The 13,912-nt window shown below is 38.5% G+C and overlaps 1 protein-coding gene across 1 annotated transcript in view; it reads left to right on the top strand.

Annotated features, from left to right (window-relative positions):
* Positions 1 to 13,912, top strand: part of beat-VII (beaten path VII) — a 599,011-nt gene that overhangs the window by 425,173 nt on the left and 159,926 nt on the right. The gene's annotated exons all lie outside the window — the stretch shown is intronic.

Below are 13,912 nucleotides of genomic sequence, written 5' to 3'. Positions count from 1 at the left end.
GAAATACATGATCTGATAAGGCAACGAACAAAGATTATGAGTGACAAGATGAAAGCCAGATATGATAAAGCAATTAATTCAGAAGGTTTTCAGGAAGGAGATTTGGTGCTGTTATACAACCCGCAACGTAAAAAAGGTTTGTCCCCGAAATTGAAGTGTAATTGGGAAGGCCCATACAAAGTTGCAAAACGGATCAACGATGTAGTGTACCGCATACAAACCATCGGTAAACGACGAACCAAAATGAAAGTGGTCCATTTGGAAAGGCTGGCAACGTTTAGATCGAGAGATTTTTCTGACCGGGACGATCAGACTTAGGTGGAGGGCAGTGTCACGGATATTAGCATCGCTAAGTTATACCATCACTAAGGCGATGCTAAGGCCACGATAAGCAGTATTTACGTCAATAATCAAATCATGTATACACATATATAAGGCAGCCGAAAGATGTCACACACAGATGCATTTACTTATACGCCTATGTATGCGCGAGAGACTGTAAACTATAAACATTCACATCAATAATTCAATCATTATGTATCTACATAAACGAATAAATAATTGCGTCTACACATATGTACGTATACGAGCAGCGGAGCGGCAATGCACAAACACATGCATATATCTTATCTGAGTTGTCACAAGAGAGAGCAATAATTTGTGCACGTAGTTGTGGATGGCGATTTTGTAGCCGAAACTAACTAGTAAGTTCTGGAAATCGAAGAGCCTAGAAGTATGCAGCGTAAACTATAAAAGCGGAGCAGGCGATTAAGAAGTAATTCAGTTTGAGTTGAGCTATCAATCAGTTTGATTAAGCACGCGATCTGGCGGCCAATAGTAGATTTTCTTTTGAGTTATCAATCAGTTTGGTTATTAAGCCAGCGAGTAGCAAAGTATAAGTGTTATTGTAAAGTATTTTAATAAAGGCCATTTTTCCATTATTCAATATTGGAGTTATTTATTCAACAGTTTAGCGATACGAACTTAGCAGAGGGTTGCAAATAAAAGGATTTGCAAGTAAATTCGTTACAATACTTTATTTGAAAAACATGTGCCCAAACGCACTAGCTCGTACATTGAACCAGTGCAAGCATGGTTTACTAAAGAGCTAAAAGCTTTAAAAAATAAGAAATCACATGTATTCAAATTATATAAGAGAACCGGTTTACATTCTGATTATGCACAGTACGCTATTTTCCGTCATAAGTATTTTGAGCTTAATAAAAAGTGTTATAAAGCTTACATATGATTTGTATCTGCCTAAGACCCTCTACACATCGTTGGTACGACCAATCTTAGAGTCTTGTTCGTGTGTCTGGTGCCCAGGGTATCAAAACTTTATAAAGCGTATTGAGTCAGTACAGAAGGAATTCATAATATTTGCACTACGTTGTCTTAACTGGAATTCTAGTGTGCATTTGCCACCATATAGAAATAGGCTTCTCCTTATAAATCTGCCAACTTTAGAAAATCGAAGAACTTTACTCGGGGTAATGTTCATTCACAAGCTCATTATTGGCGAGATCGACTCATCTGATCTTGTTAGTCGACTAAATTTTGCTGTTCCTGGTAGAACGTCCAGGCACTTTGTGCCTTTTTATTTACCACTTTGCCGAAAAAAATTTGCCAAAAATAATCCACTGCGAAGCTGGTGTTCGCACTACAAAAACTTGTATAACTGCATCAGTTTTGAATGTTCGTTTTCCGAGTTGCATAATTCAACACTGTCACGTCTGGCCTGATATTTTGTACTTTCTTTCCTATGTATGGTTGAATTTAATTATTTTTAATTGTAACATTAATTTTATGTTTTATATATCTTAGTAGTCGACCGCATTGTGTCTGTGTCGACTTTAATCCAAATAAATTAAATTAAATTAAATATGTAAAATTAAAAGAAACGTTATTTGCAACCCGAAGTCTTTTTATGATTTCGTAAATTCTAGACGCAGAACTAACGGATTTCCTTCTGCCATGAAGTTTAGAAATATCAATTCCAGCGACAATGAAGTGATTGCAATCTTCTTCTCTCAATTCTTTCACTCCAATTAATCTGCTCGGGTTGATTCATCCCTACAAATCATCCATATGAGCTCCATTCTAGTAACTCAATATATGCTCCACATTTGTTGCCTGAAGATGTTCTATTACATCTAATGACCCTAAAAGTATCCTTCAAATACGGTCCCAATTTGATCCCAACATGTTTTCTTAAATAATGTGCGGAATACATTTACCAGCCCCTTACAGATCTGTTTAACCTCTCTTTAAAAAATGGCATTTTTTCAACGGCTTGGAAGGAATCTTTTCTTATCCCACTCCGTAAAAAAGGAAGCAAGTTGTCTATTGAAAACTATCGTGGAATAGCAAAGCTCTCCACTGATTTTAGCAAAACATTTTACAAAGTACGCCACTTTACTTGTTTATAAATTCGAATTGCTTGGCTTTCAACCTGGCCCAACTCGCTGGATCTCCTATTTTTGCGGTAGAGCTCAAAGAGTCATTTTTAAAAACATTTGTTCGAATGTCATCGCTGTTCCCTCCGGTGTGCCTCAGGGCAGCCATCTCGGTCCTGTTCTCTTTTTCCTCTTTATAAACGACATTTTCACAACTATAAAATATTCTAAAATTTTAATGTATGCCGACGACGTAAAACTTTTTAAGTCATACGCGTCGGTTGAAGAACGATCTGTACTCTAGGCGGATTTAAATTGTTTAGTTTCTTGGTGTAATGCGAATTTTATGCCGCTCAACATAGAAAAATGTAAATTCATGTGTTTTTCACGTGGGAACGTACAGCCAGCTTTTTACGCAATTAATGGCGAAACTCTGGAAAGCGAGGGGGAGGGGACGACAGACTTTTACACGAATGTCATTGAAGCAATTCATTTTATCGGAAAATTTCGAAAACAAAAAAGTTTAAAACAAAGGATTCCATTGATACCGATAGATTTGTATTTTCAATTTTAAATGCCTCAAATTTCCTATCCCTATCAATGAAGCTCAAGGATGATCATTAGCTGCGAATCAAGGGATTGATGAGCGCAAAGCAAACCTTTATAGCTTCAGGGCATCTGCAACTCAATTGTCAACCTCACTACGCGAGGGGAATCCTGTTACAAGTATGAATATATCATACAACAACAGTGATTAGCTGTAGCAGAAGTCAATCTTACCAACTCATGTTTTACCCATTGGCCAGTTACGCGTAGCCGGCATATTTTTATAGAAACGTGTTGTAAAACCCACGAGCATAACCTAGTTACAAATAAAACATAAAAAAACTACGTATGAATTAAAAAACCAAAAACAAAAAAAAAAAAATAACAGGATTAGCCTGGTTTCATCGGCCCACTTGAAGGCAGTGCGCTGCCACAACGTCCGATAAAAAAAAAGATTGTGGTTTCATCATGCTATATATCGGCTAAAATTTTTGTCTGCCCAGAAAGCAACTATTGAGCTCATTCTGAGTTTTTATTCACTGTACTGTACCTGTTTTACGAGTAGCAGGATAGAATGGACGCAGTTTGTTTCAGACCTTTTAGCATTTAATTATAAAGCTCTGAAGCAGAAAAATAGTCTCTTAATTTTACATAAATCCCCACCAACGGCGTTTGCATGATTGTAATGATGTCACTTCGCCATGATATCCCAAAAACCTAGTTTTCATGTGGTTTAACCGGGAAGCCTCCGGACCGCTGTAATGCCTGCTTGCTCTAATTTTAGTAAGGATTTGCTCATTAACAATGCACGCCGCTCAGCTTTTCTTTCTGTAAAATAGAATGAACCAATAAACAGATCCCGCATTAAAAAATGAGAGAGCAGAAATTCATAGGCAGCTGTGAAATAAATTTTCTCGGCGTGACGTCACGCTTTTGACAACATGCTTCATTGCTGACGCAGTGTTCAGACTTTATTCCAATCGGAGTATTTTGCTCCGCTCTTACCTCCTACTACATTTTTATTTCAAAGGTTTGCTTGGGTCGAGTATAAAACGCAATAGTATTACTAATATCTTTTGGCTGAAGCTTTCATTGCATACTGCTGATTGTTTACAAGTGATGACTGGATGAAATGACGTTGAGTCAGTGAGGTCAGCTAACCCTATTTTGAGATAACAGTCGCCAATTGGGAGCACCAAGCGAGGTCAAGTCTTCCTCCAACTGCCTCTCCCAACTCAGTGAAGGTCTTCACTTTCCTCTGCTCACAAACTGCGGTTACTTTCTTTCTTGGCCGGAGCGTATTCTTCCATCCGCATAACATGACCTAGATAGCGAAGGTTTTTTATTCGCTGCAAAAAGCTCATATAGCTCATCATTATACATCCTTCGATGCTCGCCGTCGGCATCACAGACAGGACTATAAATCTTCCGGGGAACTTTTCTCTCGAATATTCCAAGAACCATTTCATCTTCTATCGACACCTTCCGAACCATACATCAGGACAGGTATGATGAGTGAGTTGTAGAGCGAGATTTTTGTTCGTCGAGAGAGGACTTTACTTTTCAACTGCCTAAAGAAGCACTTGTTGACAAGAGTTATTCTCCGTTTGATTTCTAGGCCAACATTGTTTTTGCTTTCAATGCTGCTTCCCAAATAGACGAAATCCTTCACAATCTCGAATTTATATCCGTCAACAGTGACGTGGCTACAAGGGCCACGATGAAAGCAAGTACTTCGTCTTGTTCTCATTTACCGCAAGACCCACTTTTTTGCTTCTTTATCTTATACCAATTCGTCGCCTGCAGGTTTGAACAGCCCGGCGGGTATCCCGTCATTACTTGGCACCTCGTGATTTTTTAACCGGGATATTGGCATTCTCACTTCGCCATAGTTGGATGCCGGAGCGTGTTCTTCATCATTGGCGATCGGGGTGTCGGGTTCGTCTTCCCCACACTCTTTTTGTCAGTTACCAGGTCGGCATTATCGTTCCTGCAGGAATGTGCCCCGGTCTTGAAATCTTCCGTCACTAAAAGAGCAGAAAATATGTATGGTAAACCCAAAATAATAATAATAATTTTTTTCCGATAAATGTACGGTGCGATAGAGCCCACTTTTCTTCCAGAATGTGGTGTGCTAATAGGAACCATAATTGCTCATCCTACACGTTTTAGGCCAACTCCATGTGCATCTCACTTTCATGGCGAAAACAAAATCGAAGGGTTTGCCAAGCCACCAAATCAATTTTATGTAAGTTGTTCGCCCGCGAAAATATACACTCCGAAAGTATAATTGTTACTCCGGCGTAGTCGTTTACTGAGGTAACAGTTTTAAATACTCTGAACACTGGTAGTGAAATATGGGCGAAATGTAATAAATCGAAATATTTCAAAAGCGCTACGTCATCAAACTTTTTTTCAAATTCAATTACAAATTCAACAATTCCGGAATGCGTTATCTTGGCTCATTTGTTTATGGTAAAATTGTAAAAAATCTTAATTGTTTCACTAAAATGAAAGAAATGTAGTTTACCTTAAAATCTCAGCTGTTCAGCAAATTTTCAAGAAATTTTTTACGGAAAATTATTTCTGACACAGGAAAATGGAACACGTGCTTGCTTTTCGTTAGCCTTTTTTATCTTACATATGTACTTCCAAATAAAATTTTACAAAGAATGTGGGTCCTTCATACATACATATATATAATACTTCTATATTGCCACTACAGGCTGGGTACACTCACAAACATCAGTATCGAAAAAAAATTTGACTGAGCTATTTTGGAGGTATCTTGCTGATCGCTATTTGAAATGAACGAAATCGGACAATATCCACGCCCACTTTTTCGATATCGAAATTTTCGAAAAACACAAAAAGTGCGATAATTCATTACCAAAGACGGATAAAGCGATGAAACTTGGTAGGTGAGTTGAACTTATGACGCAGAATAGAAAATGTGTAAAATTTAGGACAATGGGCGTGGAACCGCCCACTTTTAAAAGAAGGTAATTTAAAAGTTTTGAAAGCTGTAATTTGGTAGTCGTTACTGCATGTGTGCTAAATAAAAATTAGAAAAATCGGATTACGAACACGCCCACTTTAAAAAAAAAATTTTTTTAATTCAAATTTTAACAAAAAATTTAATATCTTCACAGTATATAAGCAAATTATGTCAACATTCAACTCCAGTAATGGTATAATGTAACAAAATACAAAAATAAAGGAAAATTTCAAAATGGGCGTAACTCCGCCCTTTTTCATTTAATTCGTCTAGAATACTTTTAATGCCATAAGTCGAACAAACATTTACCAATCAGTGTGAAATTTGGCAGAGGATTAGATTCTATGACGACAACTCTTTTCTGTGAAAAAGGGCGAAATCGGTTGAAGGCACGCCCAGTTTTTATACACAGTCGACCGTCTGTCCTTCAGCTCGGCCGTTAACACGATAACTTGAGCAAAAAACGATATATCTTAACTGAACTTAGTCCACGTATTTATCTGAATTCATTTTATCTTGGTATAAAAATGGCCGAAACCCGACTGTGACCACGCCCACCTTTTCGATATCGAAAATTACGAGAAAATTTAAAAAATGCCATAATTCTATACAAAATGTGAAAAAAAGAGATGAAACATGGTAACTGGATTGGTTTATTGACGCATATAACTTTAGAAAAAAATTTGTAGAATGGGTGTGACACCTACCATATTAAGTAGAAGAAAATGAAAAAGTTCTGCAGGACGAAAGCAAAAGCCCTTGGAATCTTGGCAGGAATACTGTCCGTGGTATTACATATATAAATAAATTAGCGGTACGCGACAGATGATGTTCTGGGTCACCCTGGTCCACATTTTGGTCGATATCTCGAAAACGTCTTCACATATCAACTACCACCACTCCCTTTTAAAACCGTAATACCTTTAATTTGATACCCATATCGTACAAACATATTATAGAGTCACCCCTGGTCCATCTTTGTGGCGATATCTCGAAAACGCGTCCACCTATAGAACTATGGTCCACTCCCTTTTAAAATACTCATTAACACCTTTCGTTTGATACCCATATCGCAGAAACAAATTCTACAGTCACCCCTGTTCCACCATTATGCCGATATCTCGAAAAGGCGTCCAGCCATAGAACTAAGGCCCACTCGCTTTTAAAATACTCATTAACACCTTTCGTTTGATACCCATATCATAGAAACAAATTTTAGAGTCACCCCTGGTCCACCTCTATGGCGATATCTCGAAAAGGCTTCCACCTATAGAACTATGGCCCACTCTCAATTAAAACACTCATTAACACCTTTCATTTGATACCCATATCATACAAAAAAATTCTAGCGTCACTCCTGGTCCATCATTATGGCGATATCTCGAAAAGGCGTCCACCCATAGAACTAAGGCCCACTCGCTTTTAAAATACTCATTAACACCTTTCGTTTGATACCCATATCATAGAAACAAATTCTAGAGTCACCCCTGGTCCACCTTTATGGCGATATCTCGAAAACGCTTCCACCTATAGAACTATGGCCCACTCTCATTTAAAATACTCATCAACACCTTTCATTTGATACCCATATCGTACAAACATATTCTAGAGTCACCCCTGGTCCATCATTATGGCGACATCTCGAAATGGAGTCCACCCATAGAACTAAGGCCCACTCCCTTTTAAAATACTCATTAACACCTTTCGTTTGATACCCATATTGTACAAACGCATTCTAGAGTCACCCCTGGTCCACTTTTATGGCGATATCTCGGAAAGGCTACCACCTATAGAACTAAGGCCCACTCTCAATTAAAATACTCATTAACACCTTTCATTTGATACCCATATCGTACAAAAAAATTCTAGCGTCACCCCTAGTCCATCATTATGGCGATATCTCGAAAAGGCGTCCACCCATAGAACTAGGGCCCACTCGCTTTTAAAATACTCATTAACACCTTTCGTTTGATACCCATATCATAGAAACAAATCTTAGAGTCACCCCTGGTCCACCTTTATGGCGATATCTCGAAAAGGCTTCCACCTATAGAACTATGGCCCACTCTCATTTAAAATACTCATCAACACCTTTCATTTGATACCCATATCGTACAAACATATTCTAGAGTCACCCCTGGTCCATCATTATGGCGACATCTCGAAATGGCCTCCACCCATAGAACTAAGGCCCACTCTCTTTTAAAATACTCATTAACACCTTTCGTTTGATACCCATATTGTACAAATTCATTCTAGAGTCTCCCCTGGTCCACCTTTATGGCGATATCTCGAAAAGGCTTCCACCTATAGAACTAAGGCCCACTCTCATTTAAAATACTCATTAACACCTTTCATTTGATATCCATATCGTACAAAAAAACTCTAGCGTCACCCCTGGTCCACCATTATGGTGATATATCGAAAAGGCGTCCATCCATAGCACTAAGGCCCACTCGCTTTTAAAATACTCATTAACACCTTTCATTTGATATCCATATCGTACAAAAAAACTCTAGCGTCACCCCTGGTCCACCTTTATGGCCTTATCTCGAAAAGGCTTCCACCAATAGAACTAAGGCCACTCCTTTTAAAATACTCCTTAGCACCTTTCATTTGATACCCATATCGTACAAACAAATTCTAGAGTCACCCCTGGTCCATCATTATGGCGACATCTCGAAATGGCGTCCACCCATAGAACTAAGGTCCACTCTCATTTAAAATACTCATTAACACCTTTCATTTGATATCCATATCGTACAAAAAAACTCTAGCGTCACCCCTGGTCCACCTTCATGGCCTTATCTCGAAAAGGCTTCCACCAATAGAACTAAGGCCACTCCCTTTTAAAATACTCCTTAGCACCTTTCATTTGACACCCATATCGTACAAACAAATTCTAGAGTCACCCCTGGCACACCTTCATGGCGATATCTCGAAAAGGCGTCCACCTATAGAACTAACGACTCCCTTTTAAAATACTCATTAACACCTTTCATTTGATACCCATATCGTACAAACGCATTCTAGAGTCACCCCTGGTCCACCTTTATGGGGATATCTCGAAAAGGCTTCCACCTATAGAACTAAGGCCTACTCTCTTTTAAAATACTCATTAACACCTTTCGTTTGATACCCATATCGTACAAACGCATTCTAGAGTCACCCCTGGTCCAGCTTTATGGGGATATTCCGAAAAGGTGTCCACCTATAGAACTAAGGCCCACTCCCTTTTAAAATACTCATTAACACCTTTAATTTGATACCCATATCGTAGAAACAAATTCTAGAGTCACCCCTGGTCCGCCTTTATGGCGATATCTCGAAAAGTCGTTCACTAATAGAACTAAGGCACACTCCCTTTTAAAATACTCATCAACACCTTTCATTTGATACCCATATCGTACAAACATATTCTAGAGTCACCCTAGTCCACCTTTATGGCGATATCTCGAAAAGGCGTCCACCTATAGAACTAAGGCCCACTACGTTTTAAATAATCATTAATACCTTCCATTTGTTACACATGTCACACAAACACATTCCAGGTTTACCCTAGGTTCATTTTCCTACATTTTCATTTTCCCTTATTTTGTCTCCATAGCTCTCAACTGAGTATGTAATGTTCGGTTACGCCCGAACTTAGCCTTCCTTACTTGTTTTATATATAGAATAGATATAAATATGTTACTCATGCGCCGCGACATCCCCTAATGATAATACATCCCCTAATAATAAATAATCCACTAGTAATGATATTGTCGTTTTTATACTCACAGAATATATTAACCCACTAGCGCCCAATGTTCCCATTTGGGAACTTGCACAAATCATTAAATATTATGGAATAAGAACCACTGATCAAAAAATCGATATCGAATTACAAATTCCCACATATCTGTGCATATACTCAGCTGTTCTTGATGCTCTCTAACGATCACGTGGTCAATAGCAAGCAAATATTCTCGGAAGTGGCACATTTTCCTCATTTAACGATTTTATCTGCAAACTTTTATTGATTTAACCTAAAAATTGAAGTGGTATTTTCTTACGGTGCTAGATTGTGACGTAAGTAAATAAAAAAACTAGTTTTGTCGCAAGAAAATTGCTTACATTTCACAATTGCAATGTTTTTCCAATGTTCCCAATTGGGAGCATTGGGCACTATGTACACAAATTTTGTAAATATTTTTCGTTATCGTTTTAGGCTGATATTTTTATATCTAAAGCACTATTAGCCAAAGAGCTCTTAAACTTCATGAAATTGCAGGAATTTTAGAAGAACTCCTCGAGGATGCAGAGCTGCATGACGAAAGTGCTATTGATAAAGTGCTACTGCCTCCAGATGCTGATACCCTGACTGATTGTGCAGATATTGATGAAGACAATCTTGATGAAGTTACAGAACTGAAGGATGTTCCTGGCGAAGTAGAAATTCATTTTAATGAAAATGAAAAGGATGTCGACTTCACGCCAAGTAAAACTTCGAAAAGACAAAAGCTGGAAGAAGAACATCTAGCCTGCACATCGCGATGGCTTCATACTGATGCAAGTTATAGTAACAATTTTCCATCGCCTGAACGCTGCCAGGATAATATAACTAAAATTCGAGAGAATTTTTAGCAAATAGAGGCATTTGAAATTTTTGAATTCTTTTTGACAATTCGCTAGTTCAACACATAGTTGACGAAAGTGTGCGCTATGCACACCAATGTAATTTCCATAACTTCTGCCTTTCTTTGGAATGTTTTCGTAAGTTTCTTAGCATATTGATTTTTACATCATACCATCGAGTGAAAGGATGCATTGGTGCAAAGACGACGACGTTGACATTGAAATTGTAAGAAACTGCATGCCAAGGAACAGATACCTTGAAATCAAACGATTTTCTTCACTTCAATAACAACGAAAACATTCGAAGTGGTATTCCTGAAAAGGACTTCGAAATAAAGCCACTGATTGAAAAGCTGAACGAAATTTTTTTAAAGCTTAATGTTTTTTCAAAACAATTGTCTACAGATCAGCAGATGGTAAGATATTACGGAGGTCACTTCCTAAAGCAATTTATCAGAGGAAAGCCAGTACGGTTTGGCTTAAAGCAGCTGTGGAGAAACTGGATTTTGTTACAATATTGAGCTTTATCAGGGGAAAAGGGACCCGGTTGAGAAAGATTTAACTGGTGTTGGCGAAAAGGTTATTACTTCAATGGTTCAACTTCTAGAGTATCCTGAAGACCACGAGCTTTATTTTGACAATTTTTTTCAAGCTTCAGACTAGTTTCAGTTCTTAATAAAAAAAAATGTGCGTGCTACTGGTACAGCCAGATTCAACCGTCTAAATAAGTGTCCGATAAAAATTGATGAAGCCATGAAAAAAGAGCCTCGCGGCGCTACTGATTATAGATTTGATAAAAATAACGATGTATTAGTTGTTTCGTGGAATGATAACAGATGTGTAAAAGTTATTATCAACCATCAAAGTGTAAATCCCATGCAGCCTGTGCAAAGGTACAGTAAAAAGGATAAAAATATGTTGAAGTTATTCAGCCTCGTGTAATATTACATTATGTATATTTTTTTGGGGGTAAAGCACACTTTTGTGGGGGGTCTAAGGTGCCACTAGCACTTCACTTCACACACCGTCACGTAAAGAAAAATGCACCTTTTAAATATAAAATATTTAATATATTTTTAATATATATTTTATTTAAACTATTTAATAACTCTAGTTACACTTTCATAGCGTCACTCAAATAACTCTTTAACTCGAGAACAATCATAAACGTTAGCGGGCGATAGTTACAGACGAACTGATTTGGCAAATTTCCTAAGTCTCCTGCGCAGCAGGAAAACGGTAAGTATGTATGTATGTATGTATGTTAATATGAAAATGTACAAAGAGTATAAAAAATGCAGAAAACAGTAAGTAAATTCTTATTTTTCAGGGTGCTTGAAAAAGGTGAGTTAAGTAAGTTAATTTAAGTAAATCTAGGTATTTTAACAAAGGGTATGTGTCTTAGCACAGGTAAGTATTTTAGAAAAATGATTTAAGTAGATTTAAGGAATTTAAGGTAAGTACATATGTGGTTTTAAGAAGTGAATGTTTTAGTTAAATTTTACAAGGTAAGTTATTCTAAGGTAAGGATATGCATATATAAGTTTAAATTCATTGTAAATTCGTTTTTTTCATATTAAGTTCATTATTATATTATAATTGAATAATTAGGGAATTTTTTTTTTTTTAAATTCAATCAAATTGGAGTTCATGTCTCCAACATGGCGGCCGGCCTGCTCCGATGAAGGAAGCATCAACTCCTGCATCTCTGCCAAGGTGGATACTGCTGTGGAGGACAGGGTTTTCAAGCGCCGCTGAGTGTCCTTGCGTCCTTCCCTCTTCCTTTTCGGCTTTGCAATGACCACTCGTCGACTAGTGGGTTTTTCCTTCGGTTTCGGTACATTGCGTCGGTTCTTCTGCTTCTTGGGAGGTTTATCTTGCTGCCGATGTAGCAGCGTGTGGTGTGCAAGGCCGAATTTGCGGCAACGGTCCAGGGAGTCGCATGCGCCCGTAACATGGGATGTTGCCAAACAATTGATACAATATTTATGAGCCCGCACCGACTCATAGCGTTCTTCAGGGGTCATAGCCATGAAGGCGTTGCAATAGCGCAAAGAGTGATTTTGGCAACAGAGCCGACAAGTGCTGTAACTCTCGTAGCGTCTGTAATGAGAATAAAAAGAGAGAGAAATATTTTGTGAGGTGAGTAGGGGGCTAACGATAGGGTTTTATGGATATCCTAGATTTTATATGCCACGGTGAGATCGCTAGAGTGAGGGTAGAGATATTATTCTGCTGGGGGAAGTGCGCAAAGTTTTGCAATGGGTCGTGTATATATTCCGCTTTGAGTGCGGACATCTACAACTCGAACATTTTCGTCCGATCCGGGATGAAGACGAGTGACACGTCCGAGTCGCCACTCATTCGGGGGGAAAAGGTCATCTTTCACGACGACTAGATCACCTTCTTTGATGTTTGTCTGCTGAGTTTTCCATTTAGTACGCTTATGAAGTTCTTTGAGATATTCATTTTTCCAGCGCGTACTAAATTGATGGTGTAGAACTTGTAGTTTTTGCCATTTGTTGATGAGCGAGAGGTTCTCGGAGTTGGGTTCGGGTAACGCGAGTAGTGGAGCACCACGGAGGAAATGTCCGGGAGTTAGAGCGAGTAAATCATTTGGATCTTGCGACATCGGAGCTAGCGGTCTAGAGTTGAGAACCGCTTCGATTCGAGTGAGTAGGGTAGTAAATTCTTCAAATGTGAATTTCTGACTGCCTGCAACTTTAAGGAAATGGGTTTTAAAGCTTTTAACTGCCGCTTCCCATAATCCGCCCATGTGAGGAGCATATGGTGGGATTAATTGCCAGGACAGTCCATGAGTAGCAAATTTTTGAGCTATGTCAGTTGCGGCTTCCTTGAGAAAAGAAGAAAGCTCCTTTTGAATGACACGACTTGCTCCAATAAAGGTTTTACCATTGTCTGACATTATTTTGTGTGGGAGTCCACGACGACTAACAAAACGAGCAAATGCTGCTTTAAAAGCAGCGGTCGTCAGATCTGAGCAGACTTCCAGATGGACTGCTTTTGTTGAGAAACATACGAATACACAAACGTATGCCTTTGAGTAAGGGGCCTTCCGTAAGATTGATGTTTTAACGAGAAAAGGTCCAGCAAAGTCGATACCGGTCGTGTGAAATGGGAGAGAGTAGGTGGACCTTTCCGGAGGGGGTGCGGTCATTATTTGGGATTTAGCCTGTTGTTTGTAGATCGTGCATATCTTACAATGGAATATGCACTTCTTCACCTTTTGTTTGAGTCGAGGGATGTAGTATTCCTGTTGTATCATGCGGATCATCAGTTGTTTTTCGGCACGCAACAAGGTAGAGTGACTAAATTCTAAGAGTAAATAGCAAAA

The sequence above is a fragment of the Eurosta solidaginis genome, chromosome 1 (genome assembly GCF_040869045.1).
Source record: "Eurosta solidaginis isolate ZX-2024a chromosome 1, ASM4086904v1, whole genome shotgun sequence".
NCBI lineage: Eukaryota > Metazoa > Arthropoda > Insecta > Diptera > Tephritidae > Eurosta > Eurosta solidaginis.
Note: the sequence above shows the minus strand (reverse complement) of the source record. Positions and strands in the feature narration are given on the sequence as shown.